A 4,772-nucleotide genomic window follows, 5' to 3' on the forward strand; every position below is an offset into this window, starting at 1 on the left:
TGCCGCCGCCGCCGCGCCAGCCGCCGCCGGAGCCTTCGCCGCCCCAGCCGCCGCCCCAGCCGCCGCTGTGGCCGCCGCCCCAGCCGCCGCCGCCGCCGCCCCAGCCGCCGCGGTGGTGCGGCGGCGGCGGCGGGTGGTGGGGCGGGCCGTGCGGCGGGCCCAGGGCCGGGTGGCCGTAGGGCGGCGCGCCCGCGGGCGCCCAGGGCGGCGGCGGCGCGCGGTCGTCGCTCAGCGGCTCGTGCGGCACGCCCGGCGGCGGCGTGCCCCAGTTGGTCTTGGCGCCGCGGGCCGTCGTCGCGCCCCAGGAGTGGGACCCGTGGGGGCCGCCCCAGGTCGAGTTCCAGTGGCCGCCGTTGCGCGCGTCGCCCCAGGACCCGGACGAGGACCCGGCCCAGCCCTTGTGCTTCTTGCGGCAGCCCTCGTCCGCGCCGAACTCCCAGCCCCGGCCCCGGCCCCGGCCGCCGGCGCCCCGGCCGTGGAGGCCCCGGCCCCAGCCCTTGCCGCCCTTGCCGCCGCGGCCCTTGAAGAGCGCCTTCGCCGCGTCGCCGCCGCCCGCGCGGTACGCGCGGCGCGCGGCCTGGATGTCGTCGACGAGGCCGAGCTTGACGAAGCGCCGCGGGTGCACGTCGATGAGGCGCAGCAGCGTGTGCAGGGTCGACGGCAGGAGCGTGACGCCTTTACCCGCGAGCGCGGCGACGACGGCGTCCGGGCCGGCCGCGGCCGCGTCGACGACCTCCGCGGCCACGGGCAGCGCCTCGTCCTCCTCCTTGTCCTCGAGGCTCAGCGAGTCGACCATCTCGAAGGCGTCGTCCTTGGCCTCCTCGGCGTCCTCGTCCTCGGGCGTGTGCTTGAGCGAGTGCGGCGGCGCCAAACCGCACTTGACGAGGCGCCTCGGCCGCAGCTCCAGCGCCTTGAGCAGGGCCTTGACCTGCGACGGCGGCGCCTCGAGGCCGAAGTTGCCCAACGCGCCCGACGCGTGCTCGAAGGCCGACCGGCCGTCGTCGGCGGCCGCCTCCGCGGCCTCGACGACCGACCCGTCGGCGTCGTCGTCGTCGTCCGGCGCCGCGCGCTTGGCCGTGATCTTGACGGGCTCCTTCGCGACCTTCTTGGCCAGCGCGACGTCGCCGTCGTCGAGGAGCTGGAGCTCGTCGGCGTCCAACGGGTTCAGGTTGTAGACGAGCACGCCGTCGCGCGCCGCGTCGCCGTAGAACTCGCCCATCTTCGCGCGCACGCAGGCGATGGAGCAGTGCTCGAGCTCCGCCAGGCGCGCGCTCTTCTCGAAGCAGAGCTTCGCGAGGAGGGTCACGGGGGACGCGTTGGAGTGGGCCGTCTGCACCATCCTGGTGCGTGTCGCTCTCGTTTTAGTCTCGGTGGTCGACTCGGCACGACGAGGATGCCTATGGGTTTGGGGGCGTCGGCGGGTGGCGGGGTGCGTGGGCTCGCGGGGGTGGCGCGCGCCCCGGCGCCCCGCTCCGACGCGCTCACCCTGGCTGCTTTGCTTCTTCGGAGAACACGCTGTGGCAGCTCCGTCCAGTAGCTTGATGCCGATACGGGCTGAAGTTGCACGCTCTCACAACGCATCAAGGCAGCCCCTCGCGTCGCAGAGCGCCCGGAAGAAACGACGACGATGGCCCTCTAGCTGTTAACCTCTCCTAGCCTTGCACGCTCTCACAACGCATCAAGGCAGCCCCTCGCGTCGCAGAGCGCCCGGAAGAAACGACGACGATGGCCCTCTAGCTGTTAACCTCTCCTAGCCTTGCACGCTCTCACAACGCATCAAGGCAGCCCCTCGCGTCGCAGAGCGCCCCCGGGGAAGAAACGACGACGATGGCCGACGGCGTCTTCGAGGCGCTGCCCTGGCAGCAGGAGATCGAGTCCGCCGTGCGCGCGTCCATGGGCGAGATGCAGCGCGAGGACGACCTCGAGCACATGGTGATGATGAGCGTGCTGGAACGCCGGGAGGCGCTCGTGAAGGAGTCGGAGCGGCGCCTGGAGGAGCGGTCGCGCGAGCTCGACCGGCGCGAGGCGCTGCTCGTCGCCCGCGAGGACCGCGAGGACCGGCGCGCGCGGGAGACGCTGCGCGTGCAGGAGACGCTGCACGCGAATCTTCTCGAGGGCCCGCCGGGCTACCGGCCGGCGGCGGCGCCGGCGGCGGGCGCGCCGGCGCGAAAGCCGGCGGACCCGCCGGCCGCGGACCCGCGGCGGCTGGAGAAGCTCTCGAAGCAGATGTACAAGGTCGAGGCGCTCGTCCACGAGATGACCGCGGACTCGCTCGCCGCGGCGTCCGGCGACCGGCCGCGGCGGCGGCGCCGCGTCCGCGAGCGGGCCCCGAGCCCCCCGCCCGCGGGCGCCTCCTTCGCGGACCGCGTGCGCGAGACGGCGGCCGCCGACGAGGCGCGGCGCTACGAGACCAAGGGCTGGCGGCGGCTCAACGTGGAAGCGCACATGAAGAAGCCTCCCGCGAAAAGGGGCCTCCGCGCGAAGCCCGGCGCGCTCGCGCGGCCCGCGACGGCGCCGGGCGGGCGCTGCTCGACCGAGGACCCGGCGGACGCGCCCGTCGACTCGGCCATGCAGACCGCGCTCGCGCGGTCGTTGGAGGTCCTCGGCCGGGAGACGGGCACGCCCATGGAGGTGTGGCGCCGGCGCCTGGGGTTCGTCAAGTAACGAAGAGCGGCGCGCGAATTAGGCGACGACCGCGCGCGCGACGAAGCCCGGCGGCGACGCGGGCGACCCCTCGGCGTCGAAGGGCACGCTGAAGAGCTCCACGGTCGGCTTCTCCGGTGGCGCGTCCGGCGACGGGCGCGGCGGCGGCGCCTCGTCCAGGGGCGGCGGCGGCGAGTTCGGGTCCGCGTAGTCCACGGCGACGCGCGTCCGCCGCGTCGTCGCCGTCGTCCTCGTCGACGTCGTCGAGCTCGAGGAACCCCCGGCCCTTGTCCGGCGGCGACCCCTCGCAGATGGATGGCTCCTCGTACTCCCAGATGAGGCCGTCCTCGTCCTGGCCTGCGCGGCGCGCGCGTGGCCGTCTCGTTCCTTCGCGCGCGGGCGCCGGAGGGACAGAGCCAAAAGGCCGCGTTCGCGTTCTGCTCCAGGAGCGCCCGCCGCCAGTCCCACTCCTTGCAGTTCGGGTCCCGGAAGCCGATGACCAGCGGCCGGTCGAGGCGGTCGACCATCTGGCCGAAGACGCGCTGGTGCGTCTGCCGCGCGACCGGCTGGCCCTGGAGCTCGACCTGGGCCGCGAAACGGGTGACGCGACGACGCTTCAACGTGAGCGTTCCGCGCGCGCGCGTGCCGGGAGAAGCATCCACGCTTCGAGATGGTCGCTCGTCCAAAAATCAGCCGACACGAGCGAAAAACGGCCGAGATAAGAGTGGGGAACGTCGCGGCCCCGGAGCTCGACGACGACCTGGCCGACGCGGAGGCCGAGGTCGCTCGCGAGGCCGGACACGCGGTAGACGACGAGGCCCTTGTCGCTGCGCCGCACGGCGACGCCCACCTGCGCGGTCGTGGCCTCGGCCGCGCGCGCGCGCGGAGACGGGGACCCCGGGGGGACGCGCGGCGCCGTGGCCGAAGCAGTAGCGCTCCGTCTTGCTCCGCGTCGGGTGCGGGGACACGCCGCGCGCGCTGAGCACGTCGCAGAAGGCCGTGGCGACGCGCCGCAGCTCCTCGGCCGTCGGCCGGTCGCCCTTGACGTGTTGGGCGTCCATGAGGTCCTCGAGGACGTTGTCGCTCGGCGTGACCGACGTGAGCGTCTTGAGGAGCGCGCAGACCTGGCGGCGGTCCGTCGTGCCGCATTCCCCGTCGCCAACGGCGCTCGACACCTCGTCGAGCGTGATGACCCGCGACGCGACGCGGTTGCCCATGCTGGACGGGGCAGCCTATGACAGGCCTGAAAAACGCGACGCGGCTGCTCGAGCGACCTCAATGTTGACGTTGAGTCTCAGACGCGCCTTGCGCCATAAAGAGGCCAACCACATCAGTATAGCGTTGACGCCTTCGTCCTCCCAGACGCCAACCAGACGCCAACCACACCTCGCACCGCGCCGCCGCCGACTCCCTCGCACGCCACCATGATGCGCGCCATCTTTTTCGCGGCCCTCGCGTCGGTCGAGGGCTTCCAGACGCCGCGGGGCTCCTTCGACCCGCTCAAGCTCGCGAAGCACGACAGCAGCTTCCTCCACCGCGCCCCGTCCGTCGCCGCGGCCGGCGCGCGCGCGCCGGCCCCGGCGGCGACGCCGCTCGTCCCCGCCGCGGCCGCCGTCGCCGCCGCGGCGCTCCCGGAGGGCGCGTGGGCCAAGGGCGGCGAGTACGGCATCGCCGAGGGCCGTTTGATCAGCCTCGCGCACCCCGTGGCCATGGGCGGCTGCTTCCTCGCGACGCTCTACGCGGGCTACACGGGCCTCCAGTGGCGGCGGCTCCGCGAGCTCGGCGTCGAGCTCGGCGTCGCGAAGAAGGCCGCCAAGGCCGCGGCGCGCGCCGTCGACGCGGCGACGACGGAGGAGGTCGCCGCGCCCGCGACGCTCGTCGCGGCCATGTCCGCCGCCGACGCCGAGGTCGCGTCGCTGCAGGAGACGCGCGAGACCATCAAGAGCGGCAACTTCCGCGACGTCCACTACCAGATGGGCACGGTGCTCCTCGCCGTCGGCATCCCCATGGCCCTCGAGGGGCCCGTGAACACCTACATGCGCGCGGGCAAGCTCTTCCCGGGCGCCCACGTCTACGCGGGCGTCGCCGTCGCGTCGCTCTGGGCCGTCGCCGCCGCGCTCGTGCCCGAG

Source organism: Aureococcus anophagefferens (genome assembly GCF_000186865.1).
Source record: "Aureococcus anophagefferens unplaced genomic scaffold AURANscaffold_4, whole genome shotgun sequence".
NCBI classification, from domain to species: domain Eukaryota; class Pelagophyceae; order Pelagomonadales; family Pelagomonadaceae; genus Aureococcus; species Aureococcus anophagefferens.